Here is a 25645-nt window from a genome sequence, read left to right as displayed (position 1 = left end):
CCTCCACAACTTGACCTGCGGGAAAAGATTTTTTTGAAAAAATCCCTAAGCCCCGGGGTCACAATATCTACAAAAATCTCAATTTCTCCAATTCACTCAAACATGGTGCCAATCGGTTGCAAATGCTCCCCTGAAAGGTTTGGCGGTCGAAACAGAAGGCTTTTTATCACAGGACAAGAAATTAGCCCTCCACAACTTGACCTGCGGGAAAAGGTTTTTTTGAAAAAATCCCTAAGCCCCGCGGTCACAATTTCTGCAAAAATCTCAAGTTCTCCAATTCACTCTTAAATAGTGCCTGACGGTTGCAAATGCTCCCCTGAAAGGTTTGGCGTTCAAAACAGAAGGCTTTTTATCACTGGATAAGAAATCAGCCCTCTACAACTTGACCTGTGGAAAAAGATTTTTTTGAAAAAATCCCAAGCCCCGGGGTCACAATTTCTGCAAAAATCTCAATTTCTCCAATTCACTCAACAATGGTGCCAATCAGTTGCAAATGCTCCCCTGAAAGGTTTGGCGGTCGAAACAGAAGGCTTTTTATCAAAGGACAAGAAATCAGCCCTCCACAACTTGACCTGCGGAAAAAGTTTTTTTTGAAAAAATCCCTAAGCCCCGGGGTCACAATTTCTGCAAAAATCTCAATTTCTCCAATTCACTCTAAAATGGTGCCTGAGGGTTGCAAATGATCCCCCTAAAGGTTTGGCGGTCGAAACAGAAGGCTTTTTATCACGGGACAAGAAATCAGCCCTCCACAACTTGACCTGCGGAAAAAGATTTTTTTGAAAAAATCCCTAAGCCCCGGGGTCACAATTTCTGCAAAAATCTCAATTTCTCCAATTCACTCTAAAATGGTGCCTTACGGTTGCAAATGCTCATCTGAAAGGTTTGGCGGTCGAAAAAGAAGGCTCTTTATCAGAGGACAAGAAATCAGCCCTCCACAACTTGACCTGCGGCAAAAGGTTTTTTTGAAAAAATCCCTAAGCCCCGGGGTCACAATTTCTGCAAAAATCTCAAGTTCTCCAATTCCCTCTAAAATGGTACCTGACGGTTGCAAATGATCCTCTTAAAGGTTTGGCGGTCGAAACAGAAGGCTTTTTATCACGGGACAAGAAATAAGCCGTCATAACTTGACCTGCGGAAAAAGATTTTTTTGAAAAAATCCCTAAGCCCCGGGGTCACAATTTCTGCAAAATCTCAATTTCTCCAATTCACTCTAAAATAGTGCCTGACGGTTGCAAATGCTCCCCTGAAAGGTTTGGCGGTCAAAACAGAAGGCTTTTTATCACTGGATTAGAAATCAGCCCTCTACAACTTGACCTGTGGAAAAAGATTTTTTTGAAAAAATTCCAAGCCCCGGGGTCACAATTTCTGCAAAAATCTCAATTTCTCCAATTCACTCAAAAATGGTGCCAATCAGTTGCAAATGCTCCCCTGAAAGGTTTGGCGGTCGAAACAGAAGGCTTTTTATCAAAGGACAAGAAATCAGCCCTCCACAACTTGACCTGCGGAAAAAGGTTTTTTTGAAAAAATCCCTAAGCCCCGGGGTCACAATTTCTGCAAAAATCTCAATTTCTCCAATTCGCTCTAAAATGGTGCCTTACGGTTGCAAATGCTCATCTGAAAGGTTTGGCGGTCGAAACAGAAGGCTCTTTATCAGAGGACAAGAAATCAGCCCTCCACAACTTGACCTGCGGAAAAAGGTTTTTTTTAAAAAAAATCCCTAAGCCCCGGGGTCACAATTTCTGCAAAAATCTCAATTTCGCCAATTCCCTCTAAAATGTTGCCTGACGGTTGCAAATGATCCCCTTAAAGGTTTGGCGGTCGAAACAGAAGGCTTTTTATCACGGGACAAGAAATAAGCCGTCATAACTTGACCTGCGGAAAAAGATTTTTTTGAAAAAATCCCTAAGCCCCGGGGTCACAATTTCTGCAAAAATCTCAATTTCTCCAATTCACTCTAAAATGGTGACTGAGGGTTGCAAATGATCCCCCTAAAGGTTTGGCGGTCGAAACAGAAGGCTTTTTATCACGGGACAAGAAATCAGCCCTCCACAACTTGACCTGCGGAAAAAGATTTTTTTGAAAAAATCCCTAAGCCCCGGGGTCACAATTTCTGCAAAAATCTCAAGTTCTCCAATTCCCTCTAAAATGGTACCTGACGGTTGCAAATGATCCTCTTAAAGGTTTGGCGGTCGAAACAGAAGGCTTTTTATCACGGGACAAGAAATAAGCCGTCATAACTTGACCTGCGGAAAAAGATTTTTTTGAAAAAATCCCTAAGCCCCGGGGTCACAATTTCTGCAAAAATCTCAATTTCTCCAATTCACTCTAAAATAGTGCCTGACGGTTGCAAATGCTCCCCTGAAAGGTTTGGCGTTCAAAACAGAAGGCTTTTTATCACTGGATTAGAAATCAGCCCTCTACAACTTGACCTGTGGAAAAAGATTTTTTTGAAAAAATCCCAAGCCCCGGGGTCACAATTTCTGCAAAAATCTCAATTTCTCCAATTCACTCAACAATGGTGCCAATCAGTTGCAAATGCTCCCCTGAAAGGTTTGGCGGTCGAAACAGAAGGCTTTTTATCAAAGGACAAGAAATCAGCCCTCCACAACTTGACCTGCGGAAAAAGTTTTTTTTGAAAAAATCCCTAAGCCCCGGGGTCACAATTTCTGCAAAAATCTCAATTTCTCCAATTCACTCTAAAATGGTGCCTGAGGGTTGCAAATGATCCCCCTAAAGGTTTGGCGGTCGAAACAGAAGGCTTTTTATCACGGGACAAGAAATCAGCCCTCCACAACTTGACCTGCGGAAAAAGATTTTTTTGAAAAAATCCCTAAGCCCCGGGGTCACAATTTCTGCAAAAATCTCAATTTCTCCAATTCACTCTAAAATGGTGCCTTACGGTTGCAAATGCTCATCTGAAAGGTTTGGCGGTCGAAAAAGAAGGCTCTTTATCAGAGGACAAGAAATCAGCCCTCCACAACTTGACCTGCGGCAAAAGGTTTTTTTGAAAAAATCCCTAAGCCCCGGGGTCACAATTTCTGCAAAAATCTCAAGTTCTCCAATTCCCTCTAAAATGGTACCTGACGGTTGCAAATGATCCTCTTAAAGGTTTGGCGGTCGAAACAGAAGGCTTTTTATCACGGGACAAGAAATAAGCCGTCATAACTTGACCTGCGGAAAAAGATTTTTTTGAAAAAATCCCTAAGCCCCGGGGTCACAATTTCTGCAAAATCTCAATTTCTCCAATTCACTCTAAAATAGTGCCTGACGGTTGCAAATGCTCCCCTGAAAGGTTTGGCGGTCAAAACAGAAGGCTTTTTATCACTGGATTAGAAATCAGCCCTCTACAACTTGACCTGTGGAAAAAGATTTTTTTGAAAAAATTCCAAGCCCCGGGGTCACAATTTCTGCAAAAATCTCAATTTCTCCAATTCACTCAAAAATGGTGCCAATCAGTTGCAAATGCTCCCCTGAAAGGTTTGGCGGTCGAAACAGAAGGCTTTTTATCAAAGGACAAGAAATCAGCCCTCCACAACTTGACCTGCGGAAAAAGGTTTTTTTGAAAAAATCCCTAAGCCCCGGGGTCACAATTTCTGCAAAAATCTCAATTTCTCCAATTCGCTCTAAAATGGTGCCTTACGGTTGCAAATGCTCATCTGAAAGGTTTGGCGGTCGAAACAGAAGGCTCTTTATCAGAGGACAAGAAATCAGCCCTCCACAACTTGACCTGCGGAAAAAGGTTTTTTTTAAAAAAAATCCCTAAGCCCCGGGGTCACAATTTCTGCAAAAATCTCAATTTCGCCAATTCCCTCTAAAATGTTGCCTGACGGTTGCAAATGATCCCCTTAAAGGTTTGGCGGTCGAAACAGAAGGCTTTTTATCACGGGACAAGAAATAAGCCGTCATAACTTGACCTGCGGAAAAAGATTTTTTTGAAAAAATCCCTAAGCCCCGGGGTCACAATTTCTGCAAAAATCTCAATTTCTCCAATTCACTCTAAAATGGTGACTGAGGGTTGCAAATGATCCCCCTAAAGGTTTGGCGGTCGAAACAGAAGGCTTTTTATCACGGGACAAGAAATCAGCCCTCCACAACTTGACCTGCGGAAAAAGATTTTTTTGAAAAAATCCCTAAGCCCCGGGGTCACAATTTCTGCAAAAATCTCAAGTTCTCCAATTCCCTCTAAAATGGTACCTGACGGTTGCAAATGATCCTCTTAAAGGTTTGGCGGTCGAAACAGAAGGCTTTTTATCACGGGACAAGAAATAAGCCGTCATAACTTGACCTGCGGAAAAAGATTTTTTTGAAAAAATCCCTAAGCCCCGGGGTCACAATTTCTGCAAAAATCTCAATTTCTCCAATTCACTCTAAAATAGTGCCTGACGGTTGCAAATGCTCCCCTGAAAGGTTTGGCGTTCAAAACAGAAGGCTTTTTATCACTGGATTAGAAATCAGCCCTCTACAACTTGACCTGTGGAAAAAGATTTTTTTGAAAAAATTCCAAGCCCCGGGGTCACAATTTCTGCAAAAATCTCAATTTCTCCAATTCACTCAAAAATGGTGCCAATCAGTTGCAAATGCTCCCCTGAAAGGTTTGGCGGTCGAAACAGAAGGCTTTTTATCAAAGGACAAGAAATCAGCCCTCCACAACTTGACCTGCGGAAAAAGGTTTTTTTGAAAAAATCCCTAAGCCCCGGGGTCACAATTTCTGCAAAAATCTCAATTTCTCCAATTCGCTCTAAAATGGTGCCTTACGGTTGCAAATGCTCATCTGAAAGGTTTGGCGGTCGAAAAAGAAGGCTCTTTATCAGAGGACAAGAAATCAGCCCTCCACAACTTGACCTGCGGAAAAAGGTTTTTTTTAAAAAAAATCCCTAAGCCCCGGGGTCACAATTTCTGCAAAAATCTCAATTTCGCCAATTCCCTCTAAAATGTTGCCTGACGGTTGCAAATGATCCCCTTAAAGGTTTGGCGGTCGAAACAGAAGGCTTTTTATCACGGGACAAGAAATAAGCCGTCATAACTTGACCTGCGGAAAAAGATTTTTTTGAAAAAATCCCTAAGCCCCGGGGTCACAATTTCTGCAAAAATCTCAATTTCTCCAATTCACTCTAAAATGGTGACTGAGGGTTGCAAATGATCCCCCTAAAGGTTTGGCGGTCGAAACAGAAGGCTTTTTATCACGGGACAAGAAATCAGCCCTCCACAACTTGACCTGCGGAAAAAGATTTTTTTGAAAAAATCCCTAAGCCCCGGGGTCACAATTTCTGCAAAAATATCAATTTCTCCAATTCACTCAAAAATGTTGCCAATCGGTTGCCAATGCTCCCCTGAAAGGTTTGGCGGTCAAAACAGAAGGCTTTTTATCACAGGACAAGAAATTAGCACTCCACAACTTGACCTGCGGGAAAAGGTTTTTTTGAAAAAATCCCTAAGCCCCGGGGTCACAATTTCTGCAAAAATATCAATTTCTCCAATTCACTCTAAAATGGTGCCTTACGGTTGCAAATGCTCATCTGAAAGGTTTGGCGGTCGAAACAGAAGGCTGTTTAGCACAGGACAAGAAATCAGCCCTCCACAACTTGACCTGCGTGAAAAGATTTTTTTGAAAAAAATCCCTAAGCCCCGGTGTCACAATTTCTGCAAAAATCTCAATTTCTCCAATTCACTCAAAAATGGTGCCTGATGGTTGCAAATGCTACCCTGAAAGGTTTGGCAGTCAAAACAGAAGGCTTTTTATCACTGGACAAGAAATCAGCCCTCCACAACTTGACCTGCGGAAAAAGATTTTTTTGAAAAAAATCCTTCAGCCCCGGGGTCACAATTTCTGCAAAAATCTCAATTTCTCCAATTCACTCAAAAATGGTGCCAATCGGTTGCAAATGCTCCCCTGAAAGGTTTGGCCTTCGAAACAGAAGGCTTTTTATCACTGGACAAGAAATCAGCCCTCCACAACTTGACCTGCGGGAAAAGATTTTTTTGAAAAAATCCCTAAGCCCCGGGGTCACAATTTCTGCAAAAATCTCAATTTCTCCAATTCACTCAAAAATGGTGCCAATCGGTTGCAAATGATCCCCTGAAAGGTTTGGCGGTCGAAACAGAAGGCTTTTTATCACAGGACAAGAAATTAGCCCTCCACAACTTGACCTGCGGGAAAAGGTTTTTTTGAAAAAATCCCTAAGCCCCGGGATCACAATTTCTGCAAAAATCTCAATTTCTCCAATTCACTCTAAAATGGTGCCTTACGGTTGCAAATGCTCATCTGAAAGGTTTGGCGGTCGAAAAAGAAGGCTCTTTATCAGAGGACAAGAAATCAGCCCTCCACAACTTGACCTGCGGCAAAAGGTTTTTTTGAAAAAATCCCTAAGCCCCGGGGTCACAATTTCTGCAAAAATCTCAAGTTCTCCAATTCCCTCTAAAATGGTACCTGACGGTTGCAAATGCTCATCTGAAAGGTTTGGCGGTCGAAACAGAAGGCTCTTTAGCACAGGACAAGAAATCAGCCCTCCACAACTTGACCTGCAGAAAAAGATTTTTTTGAAAAAAATCCCTAAGCCCCGGGGTCACAATTTCTGCAAAAATCTCAATTTCTCCAATTCACTCAAAAATGGTGCCTGAAGGTTGCAAATGCTACCCTGAAAGGTTTGGCGGTCAAAACAGAAGGCTTTTTATCACTGGACAAGAAATCAGCCCTCCACAACTTGACCTGCGGAAAAAGATTTTTTTGAAAAAAATCCTTCAGCCCCGGGGTCACAATTTCTGCAAAAATCTCAATTTCTCCAATTCACTCAAAAATGGTGCCATTCGGTTGCAAATGCTCCCCTGAAAGGTTTGGCGGTCGAAACAGAAGGCTTTTTATCAAAGGACAAGAAATCAGCCCTCCACAACTTGACCTGCGGAAAAAGATTTTTTTGAAAAAATCCCTAAGCCCCGGGGTCACAATTTCTGCAAAAATCTCAATTTCTCCAATTCACTCTAAAATAGTGCCTGACGGTTGCAAATGCTCCCCTGAAAGGTTTGGCGTTCAAAACAGAAGGCTTTTTATCACTGGATTAGAAATCAGCCCTCTACAACTTGACCTGTGGAAAAAGATTTTTTTGAAAAAATCCCAAGCCCCGGGGTCACAATTTCTGCAAAAATCTCAATTTCTCCAATTCACTCAAAAATGGTGCCAATCAGTTGCAAATGCTCCCCTGAAAGGTTTGGCGGTCGAAACAGAAGGCTTTTTATCAAAGGACAAGAAATCAGCCCTCCACAACTTGACCTGCGGAAAAAGGTTTTTTTGAAAAAATCCCTAAGCCCCGGGGTCACAATTTCTGCAAAAATCTCAATTTCTCCAATTCGCTCTAAAATGGTGCCTTACGGTTGCAAATGCTCATCTGAAAGGTTTGGCAGTCGAAACAGAAGGCTCTTTATCAGAGGACAAGAAATCAGCCCTCCACAACTTGACCTGCGGAAAAAGGTTTTTTTTTAAAAAAATCCCTAAGCCCCGGGGTCACAATTTCTGCAAAAATCTCAATTTCGCCAATTCCCTCTAAAATGTTGCCTGACGGTTGCAAATGATCCCCTTAAAGGTTTGGCGGTCGAAACAGAAGGCTTTTTATCACGGGACAAGAAATAAGCCGTCATAACTTGACCTGCGGAAAAAGATTTTTTTGAAAAAATCCCTAAGCCCCGGGGTCACAATTTCTGCAAAAATCTCAATTTCTCCAATTTACTCTAAAATGTTGACTGAGGGTTGCAAATGATCCCCCTAAAGGTTTGGCGGTCGAAACAGAAGGCTTTTTATCACGGGACAAGAAATCAGCCCTCCACAACTTGACCTGCGGAAAAAGATTTTTTTGAAAAAATCCCTAAGCCCCGGGGTCACAATTTCTGCAAAAATATCAATTTCTCCAATTCACTCAAAAATGTTGCCAATCGGTTGCCAATGCTCCCCTGAAAGGTTTGGCGGTCAAAACAGAAGGCTTTTTATCACAGGACAAGAAATTAGCACTCCACAACTTGACCTGCGGGAAAAGGTTTTTTTGAAAAAATCCCTAAGCCCCGGGGTCACAATTTCTGCAAAAATATCAATTTCTCCAATTCACTCTAAAATGGTGCCTTACGGTTGCAAATGCTCATCTGAAAGGTTTGGCGGTCGAAACAGAAGGCTGTTTAGCACAGGACAAGAAATCAGCCCTCCACAACTTGACCTGCGTGAAAAGATTTTTTTGAAAAAAATCCCTAAGCCCCGGTGTCACAATTTCTGCAAAAATCTCAATTTCTCCAATTCACTCAAAAATGGTGCCTGAAGGTTGCAAATGCTACCCTGAAAGGTTTGGCAGTCAAAACAGAAGGCTTTTTATCACTGGACAAGAAATCAGCCCTCCACAACTTGACCTGCGGAAAAAGATTTTTTTGAAAAAAATCCTTCAGCCCCGGGGTCACAATTTCTGCAAAAATCTCAATTTCTCCAATTCACTCAAAAATGGTGCCAATCGGTTGCAAATGCTACCCTGAAAGGTTTGGCCTTCGAAACAGAAGGCTTTTTATCACTGGACAAGAAATCAGCCCTCCACAACTTGACCTGCGGGAAAAGATTTTTTTGAAAACATCCCTAAGCCCCGGGGTCACAATTTCTGCAAAAATCTCAATTTCTCCAATTCACTCAAAAATGGTGCCAATCGGTTGCAAATGATCCCCTGAAAGGTTTGGCGGTCGAAACAGAAGGCTTTTTATCACAGGACAAGAAATTAGCCCTCCACAACTTGACCTGCGGGAAAAGGTTTTTTTGAAAAAATCCCTAAGCCCCGGGATCACAATTTCTGCAAAAATCTCAATTTCTCCAATTCACTCTAAAATGGTGCCTTACGGTTGCAAATGCTCATCTGAAAGGTTTGGCGGTCGAAAAAGAAGGCTCTTTATCAGAGGACAAGAAATCAGCCCTCCACAACTTGACCTGCGGCAAAAGGTTTTTTTGAAAAAATCCCTAAGCCCCGGGGTCACAATTTCTGCAAAAATCTCAAGTTCTCCAATTCCCTCTAAAATGGTACCTGACGGTTGCAAATGCTCATCTGAAAGGTTTGGCGGTCGAAACAGAAGGCTCTTTAGCACAGGACAAGAAATCAGCCCTCCACAACTTGACCTGCAGAAAAAGATTTTTTTGAAAAAAATCCCTAAGCCCCGGGGTCACAATTTCTGCAAAAATCTCAATTTCTCCAATTCACTCAAAAATGGTGCCTGAAGGTTGCAAATGCTACCCTGAAAGGTTTGGCGGTCAAAACAGAAGGCTTTTTATCACTGGACAAGAAATCAGCCCTCCACAACTTGACCTGCGGAAAAAGATTTTTTTGAAAAAAATCCTTCAGCCCCGGGGTCACAATTTCTGCAAAAATCTCAATTTCTCCAATTCACTCAAAAATGGTGCCAATCAGTTGCAAATGCTCCCCTGAAAGGTTTGGCGGTCGAAACAGAAGGCTTTTTATCAAAGGACAAGAAATCAGCCCTCCACAACTTGACCTGCGGAAAAAGGTTTTTTTGAAAAAATCCCTAAGCCCCGGGGTCACAATTTCTGCAAAAATCTTAATTTCTCCAGTTCACTCTAAAATGGTGCCTTACGGTTGCAAATGCTAATCTGAAAGGTTTGGCGGTTGAAACAGAAGGCTCTTTATCAGAGGACAAGAAATCAGCCCTTCACAACTTGACCTGCGGAAAAAGGTTTTTTTTTTAAAAAATCCCTAAGCCCCGGGGTCACAATTTCTGCAAAAATCTCAATTTCGCCAATTCCCTCTAAAATGTTGCCTGACGGTTGCAAATGATCCCCTTAAAGGTTTGGCGGTCGAAACAGAAGGCTTTTTATCACGGGACAAGAAATAAGCCGTCATAACTTGACCTGCGGAAAAAGATTTTTTTGAAAAAATCCCTAAGCCCCGGGGTCACAATTTCTGCAAAAATCTCAATTTCTCCAATTCACTCTAAAATGGTGCCTGAAGGTTGCAAATGCTACCCTGAAAGGTTTGGCGGTCAAAACAGAAGGCTTTTTATCACTGGACAAGAAATCAGCCCTCCACAACTTGACCTGCGGAAAAAGATTTTTTTGAAAAAAATCCTTCAGCCCCGGGGTCACAATTTCTGCAAAAATCTCAATTTCTCCAATTCACTCAAAAATGGTGCCAATCGGTTGCAAATGCTCCCCTGAAAGGTTTGGCGGTCGAAACAGAAGGCTTTCTATCACTGGACAAGAAATCAGCCCTCCACAACTTGACCTGCGGGAAAAGATTTTTTTGAAAAAATCCCTAAGCCCCGTGGTCACAATTTCTACAAAAATCTCAATTTCTCCAATTCACTCAAACATGGTGCCAATCGGTTGCAAATGCTCCCCTGAAAGGTTTGGCGGTCGAAACAGAAGGCTTTTTATCACAGGACAAGAAATTAGCCCTCCACAACTTGACCTGCGGGAAAAGGTTTTTTTGAAAAAATCCCTAAGCCCCGCGGTCACAATTTCTGCAAAAATCTCAAGTTCTCCAATTCCCTCTAAAATGGTACCTGACGGTTGCAAATGATCCTCTTAAAGGTTTGGCGGTCGAAACAGAAGGCTTTTTATCACGGGACAAGAAATAAGCCGTCATAACTTGACCTGCGGAAAAAGATTTTTTTGAAAAAATCCCTAAGCCCCGGGGTCACAATTTCTGCAAAAATCTCAATTTCTCCAATTCACTCTTAAATAGTGCCTGACGGTTGCAAATGCTCCCCTGAAAGGTTTGGCGTTCAAAACAGAAGGCTTTTTATCACTGGATAAGAAATCAGCCCTCTACAACTTGACCTGTGGAAAAAGATTTTTTTGAAAAAATCCCAAGCCCCGGGGTCACAATTTCTGCAAAAATCTCAATTTCTCCAATTCACTCAACAATGGTGCCAATCAGTTGCAAATGCTCCCCTGAAAGGTTTGGCGGTCGAAACAGAAGGCTCTTTATCAAAGGACAAGAAATCAGCCCTCCACAACTTGACCTGCGGAAAAAGTTTTTTTTGAAAAAATCCCTAAGCCCCGGGGTCACAATTTCTGCAAAAATCTCAATTTCTCCAATTCACTCTAAAATGGTGCCTGAGGGTTGCAAATGATCCCCCTAAAGGTTTGGCGGTCGAAACAGAAGGCTTTTTATCACGGGACAAGAAATCAGCCCTCCACAACTTGACCTGCGGAAAAAGATTTTTTTGAAAAAATCCCTAAGCCCCGGGGTCACAATTTCTGCAAAAATCTCAATTTCTCCAATTCACTCTAAAATGGTGCCTTACGGTTGCCAATGCTCATCTGAAAGGTTTGGCGGTCGAAAAAGAAGGCTCTTTATCAGAGGACAAGAAATCAGCCCTCCACAACTTGACCTGCGGCAAAAGGTTTTTTTGAAAAAATCCCTAAGCCCCGGGGTCACAATTTCTGCAAAAATCTCAAGTTCTCCAATTCCCTCTAAAATGGTACCTGACGGTTGCAAATGATCCTCTTAAAGGTTTGGCGGTCGAAACAGAAGGCTTTTTATCACGGGACAAGAAATAAGCCGTCATAACTTGACCTGCGGAAAAAGATTTTTTTGAAAAAATCCCTAAGCCCCGGGGTCACAATTTCTGCAAAAATCTCAATTTCTCCAATTCACTCTAAAATAGTGCCTGACGGTTGCAAATGCTCCCCTGAAAGGTTTGGCGTTCAAAACAGAAGGCTTTTTATCACTGGATTAGAAATCAGCCCTCTACAACTTGACCTGTGGAAAAAGATTTTTTTGAAAAAATCCCAAGCCCCGGGGTCACAATTTCTGCAAAAATCTCAATTTCTCCAATTCACTCAAAAATGGTGCCAATCAGTTGCAAATGCTCCCCTGAAAGGTTTGGCGGTCGAAACAGAAGGCTTTTTATCAAAGGACAAGAAATCAGCCCTCCACAACTTGACCTGCGGAAAAAGGTTTTTTTGAAAAAATCCCTAAGCCCCGGGGTCACAATTTCTGCAAAAATCTCAATTTCTCCAATTCGCTCTAAAATGGTGCCTTACGGTTGCAAATGCTCATCTGAAAGGTTTGGCGGTCGAAACAGAAGGCTCTTTATCAGAGGACAAGAAATCAGCCCTCCACAACTTGACCTGCGGAAAAAGGTTTTTTTTAAAAAAAATCCCTAAGCCCCGGGGTCACAATTTCTGCAAAAATCTCAATTTCGCCAATTCCCTCTAAAATGTTGCCTGACGGTTGCAAATGATCCCCTTAAAGGTTTGGCGGTCGAAACAGAAGGCTTTTTATCACGGGACAAGAAATAAGCCGTCATAACTTGACCTGCGGAAAAAGATTTTTTTGAAAAAATCCCTAAGCCCCGGGGTCACAATTTCTGCAAAAATCTCAATTTCTCCAATTCACTCTAAAATGGTGACTGAGGGTTGCAAATGATCCCCCTAAAGGTTTGGCGGTCGAAACAGAAGGCTTTTTATCACGGGACAAGAAATCAGCCCTCCACAACTTGACCTGCGGAAAAAGATTTTTTTGAAAAAATCCCTAAGCCCCGGGGTCACAATTTCTGCAAAAATATCAATTTCTCCAATTCACTCAAAAATGTTGCCAATCGGTTGCCAATGCTCCCCTGAAAGGTTTGGCGGTCAAAACAGAAGGCTTTTTATCACAGGACAAGAAATTAGCACTCCACAACTTGACCTGCGGGAAAAGGTTTTTTTGAAAAAATCCCTAAGCCCCGGGGTCACAATTTCTGCAAAAATCTCAAGTTCTCCAATTCACTCTAAAATGGTGCCTTACGGTTGCAAATGCTCATCTGAAAGGTTTGGCGGTCGAAACAGAAGGCTGTTTAGCACAGGACAAGAAATCAGCCCTCCACAACTTGACCTGCGTGAAAAGATTTTTTTGAAAAAAATCCCTAAGCCCCGGTGTCACAATTTCTGCAAAAATCTCAATTTCTCCAATTCACTCAAAAATGGTGCCTGAAGGTTGCAAATGCTACCCTGAAAGGTTTGGCAGTCAAAACAGAAGGCTTTTTATCACTGGACAAGAAATCAGCCCTCCACAACTTGACCTGCGGAAAAAGATTTTTTTGAAAAAAATCCTTCAGCCCCGGGGTCACAATTTCTGCAAAAATCTCAATTTCTCCAATTCACTCAAAAATGGTGCCAATCGGTTGCAAATGCTCCCCTGAAAGGTTTGGCCTTCGAAACAGAAGGCTTTTTATCACTGGACAAGAAATCAGCCCTCCACAACTTGACCTGCGGGAAAAGATTTTTTTGAAAAAATCCCTAAGCCCCGGGGTCACAATTTCTGCAAAAATCTCAATTTCTCCAATTCACTCAAAAATGGTGCCAATCGGTTGCAAATGATCCCCTGAAAGGTTTGGCGGTCGAAAAAGAAGGCTCTTTATCAGAGGACAAGAAATCAGCCCTCCACAACTTGACCTGCGGCAAAAGGTTTTTTTGAAAAAATCCCTAAGCCCCGGGGTCACAATTTCTGCAAAAATCTCAAGTTCTCCAATTCCCTCTAAAATGGTACCTGACGGTTGCAAATGCTCATCTGAAAGGTTTGGCGGTCGAAACAGAAGGCTCTTTAGCACAGGACAAGAAATCAGCCCTCCACAACTTGACCTGCAGAAAAAGATTTTTTTGAAAAAAATCCCTAAGCCCCGGGGTCACAATTTCTGCAAAAATCTCAATTTCTCCAATTCACTCAAAAATGGTGCCTGAAGGTTGCAAATGCTACCCTGAAAGGTTTGGCGGTCAAAACAGAAGGCTTTTTATCACTGGACAAGAAATCAGCCCTCCACAACTTGACCTGCGGAAAAAGATTTTTTTGAAAAAAATCCTTCAGCCCCGGGGTCACAATTTCTGCAAAAATCTCAATTTCTCCAATTCACTCAAAAATGGTGCCAATCAGTTGCAAATGCTCCCCTGAAAGGTTTGGCGGTCGAAACAGAAGGCTTTTTATCAAAGGACAAGAAATCAGCCCTCCACAACTTGACCTGCGGAAAAAGGTTTTTTTGAAAAAATCCCTAAGCCCCGGGGTCACAATTTCTGCAAAAATCTTAATTTCTCCAGTTCACTCTAAAATGGTGCCTTACGGTTGCAAATGCTAATCTGAAAGGTTTGGCGGTTGAAACAGAAGGCTCTTTATCAGAGGACAAGAAATCAGCCCTTCACAACTTGACCTGCGGAAAAAGGTTTTTTTTTAAAAAAATCCCTAAGCCCCGGGGTCACAATTTCTGCAAAAATCTCAATTTCGCCAATTCCCTCTAAAATGTTGCCTGACGGTTGCAAATGATCCCCTTAAAGGTTTGGCGGTCGAAACAGAAGGCTTTTTATCACGGGACAAGAAATAAGCCGTCATAACTTGACCTGCGGAAAAAGATTTTTTTGAAAAAATCCCTAAGCCCCGGGGTCACAATTTCTGCAAAAATCTCAATTTCTCCAATTCACTCTAAAATGGTGCCTGAAGGTTGCAAATGCTACCCTGAAAGGTTTGGCGGTCAAAACAGAAGGCTTTTTATCACTGGACAAGAAATCAGCCCTCCACAACTTGACCTGCGGAAAAAGATTTTTTTGAAAAAAATCCTTCAGCCCCGGGGTCACAATTTCTGCAAAAATCTCAAATTCTCCAATTCACTCAAAAATGGTGCCTGAAGGTTGCAAATGCTCCCCTGAAAGGTTTGGCGGTCGAAACAGAAGGCTTTCTATCACTGGACAAGAAATCAGCCCTCCACAACTTGACCTGCGGGAAAAGATTTTTTTGAAAAAATCCCTAAGCCCCGGGGTCACAATTTCTACAAAAATCTCAATTTCTCCAATTCACTCAAACATGGTGCCAATCGGTTGCAAATGCTCCCCTGAAAGGTTTGGCGGTCGAAACAGAAGGCTTTTTATCACAGGACAAGAAATTAGCCCTCCACAACTTGACCTGCGGGAAAAGGTTTTTTTGAAAAAATCCCTAAGCCCCGCGGTCACAATTTCTGCAAAAATCTCAAGTTCTCCAATTCCCTCTAAAATGGTACCTGACGGTTGCAAATGATCCTCTTAAAGGTTTGGCGGTCGAAACAGAAGGCTTTTTATCACGGGACAAGAAATAAGCCGTCATAACTTGACCTGCGGAAAAAGATTTTTTTGAAAAAATCCCTAAGCCCCGGGGTCACAATTTCTGCAAAAATCTCAATTTCTCCAATTCACTCTTAAATAGTGCCTGACGGTTGCAAATGCTCCCCTGAAAGGTTTGGCGTTCAAAACAGAAGGCTTTTTATCACTGGATAAGAAATCAGCCCTCTACAACTTGACCTGTGGAAAAAGATTTTTTTGAAAAAATCCCAAGCCCCGGGGTCACAATTTCTGCAAAAATCTCAATTTCTCCAATTCACTCAACAATGGTGCCAATCAGTTGCAAATGCTCCCCTGAAAGGTTTGGCGGTCGAAACAGAAGGCTTTTTATCAAAGGACAAGAAATCAGCCCTCCACAACTTGACCTGCGGAAAAAGTTTTTTTTGAAAAAATCCCTAAGCCCCGGGGTCACAATTTCTGCAAAAATCTCAATTTCTCCAATTCACTCTAAAATGGTGCCTGAGGGTTGCAAATGATCCCCCTAAAGGTTTGGCGGTCGAAACAGAAGGCTTTTTATCACGGGACAAGAAATCAGCCCTCCACAACTTGACCTGCGGAAAAAGATTTTTTTGAAAAAATCCCTAAGCCCCGGGGTCACAATTTCTGCAAAAATCTCAATTTCTCCAATTCACTCTAAAATGGTGCCTTACGGTTGCAAATGCTCATCTGAAAGGTTTGGCGGTCGAAAAAGAAGGCTCTTTATCAGAGGACAAGAAATCAGCCCTCCACAACTTGACCTGCGGCAAAAGGTTTTTTTGAAAAAATCCCTAAGCCCCGGGGTCACAATTTCTGCAAAAATCTCAAGTTCTCCAATTCCCTCTAAAATGGTACCTGACGGTTGCAAATGATCCTCTTAAAGGTTTGGCGGTCGAAACAGAAGGCTTTTTATCACGGGACAAGAAATAAGCCGTCATAACTTGACCTGCGGAAAAAGATTTTTTTGAAAAAATCCCTAAGCCCCGGGGTCACAATTTCTGCAAAAATCTCAATTTCTCCAATTCACTCTAAAATAGTGCCTGACGGTTGCAAATGCTCCCCTGAAAGGTTTGGCGGTCAAAACAGAAGGCTTTTTATCACTGGATTAGAAATCAGCCCTCTACAACTTGACCTGTGGAAAAAGATTTTTTTGAAAAAATTCCAAGCCCCGGGGTCACAATTTCTGCAAAAATCTCAATTTCTCCAATTCACTCAAAAATGGTGCCAATCAGTTGCAAATGCTCCCCTGAAAGGTTTGGCGGTCGAAACAGAAGGCTTTTTATCAAAGGACAAGAAATCAGCCCTCCACAACTTGACCTGCGGAAAAAGGTTTTTTTGAAAAAATCCCTAAGCCCCGGGGTCACAATTTCTGCAAAAATCTCAATTTCTCCAATTCGCTCTAAAATGGTGCCTTACGGTTGCAAATGCTCATCTGAAAGGTTTGGCGGTCGAAACAGAAGGCTCTTTATCAGAGGACAAGAAATCAGCCCTCCACAACTTGACCTGCGGAAAAAGGTTTTTTTTAAAAAAAATCCCTAAGCCCCGGGGTCACAATTTCTGCAAAAATCTCAATTTCTCCAATTCACTCTAAAATGGTGCCTGAGGGTTGCAAATGCTACCCTGAAAGGTTTGGCGGTCGAAACAGAAGGCTTTTTATCACGGGACAAGAAATCAGCCCTCCAAAACTTGACCTGCGGAAAAAGATTTTTTTGAAAAAATCCCTAAGCCCCGGGGTCACAATTTCTGCAAAAATCTCAATTTCTCCAATTCACTCTAAAATGTTGCCTGATGGTTGCAAATGATCCCCTTAAAGGTTTGGCGGTCGAAACAGAAGGCTTTTTATCACGGGACAAGAAATAAGCCGTCATAACTTGACCTGCGGAAAAAGATTTTTTTGAAAAAATCCCTAAGCCCCGGGGTCACAATTTCTGCAAAAATCTCAATTTCTCCAATTCACTCTAAAATGGTGCCTGAAGGTTGCAAATGCTACCCTGAAAGGTTTGGCGGTCAAAACAGAAGGCTTTTTATCACTGGACAAGAAATCAGCCCTCCACAACTTGACCTGCGGAAAAAGATTTTTTTGAAAAAAATCCTTCAGCCCCGGGGTCACAATTTCTGCAAAAATCTCAATTTCTCCAATTCACTCAAAAATGGTGCCTGAAGGTTGCAAATGCTCCCCTGAAAGGTTTGGCGGTCGAAACAGAAGGCTTTCTATCACTGGACAAGAAATCAGCCCTCCACAACTTGACCTGCGGGAAAAGATTTTTTTGAAAAAATCTCTAAGCCCCGGGGTCACAATTTCTACAAAAATCTCAATTTCTCCAATTCACTCAAACATGGTGCCAATCGGTTGCAAATGCTCCCCTGAAAGGTTTGGCGGTCGAAACAGAAGGCTTTTTATCACAGGACAAGAAATTAGCCCTCCACAACTTGACCTGCGGGAAAAGGTTTTTTTGAAAAAATCCCTAAGCCCCGCGGTCACAATTTCTGCAAAAATCTCAAGTTCTCCAATTCCCTCTAAAATGGTACCTGACGGTTGCAAATGATCCTCTTAAAGGTTTGGCGGTCGAAACAGAAGGCTTTTTATCACGGGACAAGAAATAAGCCGTCATAACTTGACCTGCGGAAAAAGATTTTTTTGAAAAAATCCCTAAGCCCCGGGGTCACAATTTCTGCAAAAATCTCAATTTCTCCAATTCACTCTTAAATAGTGCCTGACGGTTGCAAATGCTCCCCTGAAAGGTTTGGCGTTCAAAACAGAAGGCTTTTTATCACTGGATAAGAAATCAGCCCTCTACAACTTGACCTGTGGAAAAAGATTTTTTTGAAAAAATCCCAAGCCCCGGGGTCACAATTTCTGCAAAAATCTCAATTTCTCCAATTCACTCAACAATGGTGCCAATCAGTTGCAAATGCTCCCCTGAAAGGTTTGGCGGTCGAAACAGAAGGCTTTTTATCAAAGGACAAGAAATCAGCCCTCCACAACTTGACCTGCGGAAAAAGTTTTTTTTGAAAAAATCCCTAAGCCCCGGGGTCACAATTTCTGCAAAAATCTCAATTTCTCCAATTCACTCTAAAATGGTGCCTGAGGGTTGCAAATGATCCCCCTAAAGGTTTGGCGGTCGAAACAGAAGGCTTTTTATCACGGGACAAGAAATCAGCCCTCCACAACTTGACCTGCGGAAAAAGATTTTTTTGAAAAAATCCCTAAGCCCCGGGGTCACAATTTCTGCAAAAATCTCAATTTCTCCAATTCACTCTAAAATGGTGCCTTACGGTTGCAAATGCTCATCTGAAAGGTTTGGCGGTCGAAAAAGAAGGCTCTTTATCAGAGGACAAGAAATCAGCCCTCCACAACTTGACCTGCGGCAAAAGGTTTTTTTGAAAAAATCCCTAAGCCCCGGGGTCACAATTTCTGCAAAAATCTCAAGTTCTCCAATTCCCTCTAAAATGGTACCTGACGGTTGCAAATGATCCTCTTAAAGGTTTGGCGGTCGAAACAGAAGGCTTTTTATCACGGGACAAGAAATAAGCCGTCATAACTTGACCTGCGGAAAAAGATTTTTTTGAAAAAATCCCTAAGCCCCGGGGTCACAATTTCTGCAAAAATCTCAATTTCTCCAATTCACTCTAAAATAGTGCCTGACGGTTGCAAATGCTCCCCTGAAAGGTTTGGCGGTCAAAACAGAAGGCTTTTTATCACTGGATTAGAAATCAGCCCTCTACAACTTGACCTGTGGAAAAAGATTTTTTTGAAAAAATTCCAAGCCCCGGGGTCACAATTTCTGCAAAAATCTCAATTTCTCCAATTCACTCAAAAATGGTGCCAATCAGTTGCAAATGCTCCCCTGAAAGGTTTGGCGGTCGAAACAGAAGGCTTTTTATCAAAGGACAAGAAATCAGCCCTCCACAACTTGACCTGCGGAAAAAGGTTTTTTTGAAAAAATCCCTAAGCCCCGGGGTCACAATTTCTGCAAAAATCTCAATTTCTCCAATTCGCTCTAAAATGGTGCCTTACGGTTGCAAATGCTCATCTGAAAGGTTTGGCGGTCGAAACAGAAGGCTCTTTATCAGAGGACAAGAAATCAGCCCTCCACAACTTGACCTGCGGAAAAAGGTTTTTTTTAAAAAAAATCCCTAAGCCCCGGGGTCACAATTTCTGCAAAAATCTCAATTTCTCCAATTCACTCTAAAATGGTGCCTGAGGGTTGCAAATGCTACCCTGAAAGGTTTGGCGGTCGAAACAGAAGGCTTTTTATCACGGGACAAGAAATCAGCCCTCCAAAACTTGACCTGCGGAAAAAGATTTTTTTGAAAAAATCCCTAAGCCCCGGGGTCACAATTTCTGCAAAAATCTCAATTTCTCCAATTCACTCTAAAATGTTGCCTGATGGTTGCAAATGCTCCCCTGAAAGGTTTGGCGGTCGAAACAGAAGGCTGTTTAGCACAGGACAAGAAATCAGCCCTCCATAACTTGACCTGCCGGAAAAGATTTTTTTGAAAATATCCCTAAGCCCCGGGGTCACAATTTCTGCAAAAATCTCAATTTCTCCAATTCACTCAAAAATGGTGCCATTCGGTTGTAAATGGTCCCCTGAAAGGTTTGGCGGTCAAAACAGAAGGCTTTTTATCAAAGGACAAGAAATCAGCCCTCCACAACTTGACCTGCGGGAAAAGGTTTTTTTTGAAAAAAATCCCTCAGCCCCGGGGTCACAATTTCTGCAAAAATCTCAATTTCTCCAATTCACTCAAAAATGGTGCCATTCGGTTGCAAATGCTCCCCTGAAAGGTTTGGCGGTCGAAACAGAAGGCTTTTTATCACTGGACAAGAAATCAGCCCTCCACAACTTGACCTGCGTGAAAAGATTTTTTTGAAAAAAATCCCTCAGCCCCGGGGTCACAATTTCTGCAAAAATCTCAATTTCTCCAATTCACTCAAAAATGGTGCCTGAAGGTTGCAAATGCTACCCTGAAAGGTTTGGCGGTCAAAACAGAAGGCTTTTTATCACTGGACAAGAAATCAGCCCTCCACAACTTGACCTGCGGAAAAAGATTTTTTTGAAAAAAATCCTTCAGCCCCGGGGTCACAATTTCTGCAAAAATCTCAATTTCTCCAATTCACTCAAAAATGGTGCCAATCGGTTGCAAATGCTCCCCTGAAAGGTTTGGCGGTCGAAACAGAAGGCTTTTTATCACAGGACAAGAAATTAGCCCTCCACAACTTGACCTGCGGAAAAAGATTTTTTTGAAAAAATCCCTAAGCCCCGGGGTCACAATTTCTGCAAAAATCTCAATTTCTCCAATTCACTCTAAAATGGTGCCTTACGGTTGCAAATGCTCATCTGAAAGGTTTGGCGGTCGAAACAGAAGGCTTTTTATCACGGGACAAGAAATAAGCCGTCATAACTTGACCTGCGGAAAAAGATTTTTTTGAAAAAATCCCTAAGCCCCGGGGTCACAATTTCTGCAAAAATCTCAATTTCTCCAATTCACTCTAAAATAGTGCCTGACGGTTGCAAATGCTCCCCTGAAAGGTTTGGCGTTCAAAACAGAAGGCTTTTTATCACTGGATAAGAAATCAGCCCTCTACAACTTGACCTGTGGAAAAAGATTTTTTTGAAAAAATCCCAAGCCCCGGGGTCACAATTTCTGCAAAAATCTCAATTTCTCCAATTCACTCTAAAATGGTGCCTTACGGTTGCAAATGCTCATCTGAAAGGTTTGGCGGTCGAAACAGAAGGCTCTTTATCAGAGGACAAGAAATCAGCCCTCCACAACTTGACCTGCGGAAAAAGGTTTTTTTTTAAAAAAATCCCTAAGCCCCGGTGTCACAATTTCTGCAAAAATCTCAATTTCGCCAATTCCCTCTAAAATGTTGCCTGACGGTTGCAAATGATCCCCTTAAAGGTTTCGCGGTCGAAACAGAAGGCTTTTTATCATGGGACAAGAAATAAGCCCTCATAACTTGACCTGCGGAAAAAGATTTTTTTGAAAAAATCCCTAAGCCCCGGGGTCACAATTTCTGCAAAAATCTCAATTTCTCCAATTCACTCAAAAATGGTGCCAATCGGTTGCAAATGCTCCCCTGAAAGGTTTGGCGGTCGAAACAGAAGGCTTTTTATCACAGGACAAGAAATTAGCCCTCCACAACTTGACCTGCGGAAAAAGATTTTTTTGAAAAAATCCCTAAGCCCCGGGGTCACAATTTCTGCAAAAATCTCAATTTCTCCAATTCACTCTAAAATGGTGCCTTACGGTTGCAAATGCTCATCTGAAAGGTTTGGCGGTCGAAACAGAAGGCTCTTTATCAGAGGACAAGAAATCAGCCCTCCACAACTTGACCTGCGGCAAAAGGTTTTTTTGAAAAAATCCCTAAGCCCCGGGGTCACAATTTCTGCAAAAATCTCAAGTTCTCCAATTCCCTCTAAAATGGTACCTGACGGTTGCAAATGATCCTCTTAAAGGTTTGGCGGTCGAAACAGAAGGCTTTTTATCACGGGACAAGAAATAAGCCGTCATAACTTGACCTGCGGAAAAAGATTTTTTTGAAAAAATCCCTAAGCCCCGGGGTCACAATTTCTGCAAAAATCTCAATTTCTCCAATTCACTCTAAAATAGTGCCTGACGGTTGCAAATGCTCCCCTGAAAGGTTTGGCGTTCAAAACAGAAGGCTTTTTATCACTGGATAAGAAATCAGCCCTCTACAACTTGACCTGTGGAAAAAGATTTTTTTGAAAAAATCCCAAGCCCCGGGGTCACAATTTCTGCAAAAATCTCAATTTCTCCAATTCACTCTAAAATGGTGCCTTACGGTTGCAAATGCTCATCTGAAAGGTTTGGCGGTCGAAACAGAAGGCTCTTTATCAGAGGACAAGAAATCAGCCCTCCACAACTTGACCTGCGGAAAAAGGTTTTTTTTAAAAAAAATCCCTAAGCCCCGGTGTCACAATTTCTGCAAAAATCTCAATTTCGCCAATTCCCTCTAAAATGTTGCCTGACGGTTGCAAATGATCCCCTTAAAGGTTTCGCGGTCGAAACAGAAGGCTTTTTATCATGGGACAAGAAATAAGCCCTCATAACTTGACCTGCGGAAAAAGATTTTTTTGAAAAAATCCCTAAGCCCCGGGGTCACAATTTCTGCAAAAATCTCAATTTCTCCAATTCACTCAAAAATGGTGCCAATCGGTTGCAAATGCTCCCCTGAAAGGTTTGGCGGTCGAAACAGAAGGCTTTTTATCACAGGACAAGAAATTAGCCCTCCACAACTTGACCTGCGGAAAAAGATTTTTTTGAAAAAATCCCTAAGCCCCGGGGTCACAATTTCTGCAAAAATCTCAATTTCTCCAATTCACTCTAAAATGGTGCCTTACGGTTGCAAATGCTCATCTGAAAGGTTTGGCGGTCGAAACAGAAGGCTCTTTATCAGAGGACAAGAAATCAGCCCTCCACAACTTGACCTGCGGCAAAAGGTTTTTTTGAAAAAATCCCTAAGCCCCGGGGTCACAATTTCTGCAAAAATCTCAAGTTCTCCAATTCCCTCTAAAATGGTACCTGACGGTTGCAAATGATCCTCTTAAAGGTTTGGCGGTCGAAACAGAAGGCTTTTTATCACGGGACAAGAAATAAGCCGTCATAACTTGACCTGCGGAAAAAGATTTTTTTGAAAAAATCCCTAAGCCCCGGGGTCACAATTTCTGCAAAAATCTCAATTTCTCCAATTCACTCTAAAATAGTGCCTGACGGTTGCAAATGCTCCCCTGAAAGGTTTGGCGTTCAAAACAGAAGGCTTTTTATCACTGGATAAGAAATCAGCCCTCTACAACTTGACCTGTGGAAAAAGATTTTTTTGAAAAAATCCCAAGCCCCGGGGTCACAATTTCTGCAAAAATCTCAATTTCTCCAATTCACTCTAAAATGGTGCCTTACGGTTGCAAATGCTCATCTGAAAGGTTTGGCGGTCGAAACAGAAGGCTCTTTATCAGAGGACAAGAAATCAGCCCTCCACAACTTGACCTGCGGAAAAAGGTTTTTTTTTAAAAAAATCCCTAAGCCCCGGTGTCACAATTTCTGCAAAAATCTCAATTTCGCCAATTCCCTCTAAAATGTTGCCTGACGGTTGCAAATGATCCCCTTAAAGGTTTCGCGGTCGAAACAGAAGGCTTTTTATCATGGGACAAGAAATAAGCCCTCATAACTTGACCTGCGGAAAAAGATTTTTTTGAAAAAATCCCTAAGCCCCGGGGTCACAATTTCTGCAAAAATCTCAATTTCTCCAATTCACTCAAAAATGGTGCCAATCGGTTGCAAATGCTCACCTGAAAGGTTTGGCGGTCGAAACAGAAGGCTTTTTATCACAGGACAAGAAATTAGCCCTCCACAACTTGACCTGCGGAAAAAGATTTTTTTGAAAAAATCCCTAAGCCCCGGGGTCACAATTTCTGCAAAAATCTCAATTTCTCCAATTCACTCTAAAATGGTGCCTTACGGTTGCAAATGCTCATCTGAAAGGTTTGGCTGTCGAAACAGAAGGCTCTTTATCAGAGGACAAGAAATCAGCCCTCCACAACTTGACCTGCGGCAAAAGGTTTCTTTGAAAAAATCCCTAAGCCCCGGTGTCACAATTTCTGCAAAAATCTCAATTTCGCCAATTCCCTCTAAAATGTTGCCTGACGGTTGCAAATGATCCCCTTAAAGGTTTCGCGGTCGAAACAGAAGGCTTTTTATCATGGGACAAGAAATAAGCCCTCATAACTTGACCTGCGGAAAAAGATTTTTTTGAAAAAATCCCTAAGCCCCGGGGTCACAATTTCTGCAAAAATCTCAATTTCTCCAATTCACTCAAAAATGGTGCCAATCGGTTGCAAATGCTCCCCTGAAAGGTTTGGCGGTCGAAACAGAAGGCTTTTTATCACAGGACAAGAAATTAGCCCTCCACAACTTGACCTGCGGAAAAAGATTTTTTTGAAAAAATCCCTAAGCCCCGGGGTCACAATTTCTGCAAAAATCTCAATTTCTCCAATTCACTCTAAAATGGTGCCTTACGGTTGCAAATGCTCATCTGAAAGGTTTGGCGGTCGAAACAGAAGGCTCTTTATCAGAGGACAAGAAATCAGCCCTCCACAACTTGACCTGCGGCAAAAGGTTTTTTTGAAAAAATCCCTAAGCCCCGGGGTCACAATTTCTGCAAAAATCTCAAGTTCTCCAATTCCCTCTAAAATGGTACCTGACGGTTGCAAATGATCCTCTTAAAGGTTTGGCGGTCGAAACAGAAGGCTTTTTATCACGGGACAAGAAATAAGCCGTCATAACTTGACCTGCGGAAAAAGATTTTTTTGAAAAAATCCCTAAGCCCCGGGGTCACAATTTCTGCAAAAATCTCAATTTCTCCAATTCACTCTAAAATAGTGCCTGACGGTTGCAAATGCTCCCCTGAAAGGTTTGGCGTTCAAAACAGAAGGCTTTTTATCACTGGATAAGAAATCAGCCCTCTACAACTTGACCTGTGGAAAAAGATTTTTTTGAAAAAATCCCAAGCCCCGGGGTCACAATTTCTGCAAAAATCTCAATTTCTCCAATTCACTCTAAAATGGTGCCTTACGGTTGCAAATGCTCATCTGAAAGGTTTGGCGGTCGAAACAGAAGGCTCTTTATCAGAGGACAAGAAATCAGCCCTCCACAACTTGACCTGCGGAAAAAGGTTTTTTTTAAAAAAAATCCCTAAGCCCCGGTGTCACAATTTCTGCAAAAATCTCAATTTCGCCAATTCCCTCTAAAACGTTGCCTGACGGTTGCAAATGATCCCCTTAAATGTTTCGCGGTCGAAACAGAAGGCTTTTTATCATGGGACAAGAAATAAGCCCTCATAACTTGACCTGCGGAAAAAGATTTTTTTGAAAAAATCCCTAAGCCCCGGGGTCAGAATTTCTGCAAAAATCTCAATTTCTCCAATTCACTCAAAAATGGTGCCAATCGGTTGCAAATGCTCCCCTGAAAGGTTTGGCGGTCGAAACAGAAGGTTTTTATCACAGGACAAGAAATTAGCCCTCCACAACTTGACCTGCGGAAAAAGATTTTTTTGAAAAAATCCCTAAGCCCCGGGGTCACAATTTCTGCAAAAATCTCAATTTCTCCAATTCACTCTAAAATGGTGCCTTACGGTTGCAAATGCTCATCTGAAAGGTTTGGCGGTCGAAACAGAAGGCTCTTTATCAGAGGACAAGAAATCAGCCCTCCACAACTTGACCTGCGGCAAAAGGTTTTTTTGAAAAAATCCCTAAGCCCCGGGGTCACAATTTCTGCAAAAATCTCAAGTTCTCCAATTCCCTCTAAAATGGTACCTGACGGTTGCAAATGATCCTCTTAAAGGTTTGGCGGTCGAAACAGAAGGCTTTTTATCACGGGACAAGAAATAAGCCGTCATAACTTGACCTGCGGAAAAAGATTTTTTTGAAAAAATCCCTAAGCCCCGGGGTCACAATTTCTGCAAAAATCTCAATTTCTCCAATTCACTCTAAAATAGTGCCTGACGGTTGCAAATGCTCCCCTGAAAGGTTTGGCGTTCAAAACAGAAGGCTTTTT

Source organism: Podarcis gaigeae, assembly GCF_964106915.1.
Source record: "Podarcis gaigeae genome assembly, chromosome: 9".
Lineage (NCBI taxonomy): Eukaryota > Metazoa > Chordata > Lepidosauria > Squamata > Lacertidae > Podarcis > Podarcis gaigeae.
Note: the sequence above shows the minus strand (reverse complement) of the source record.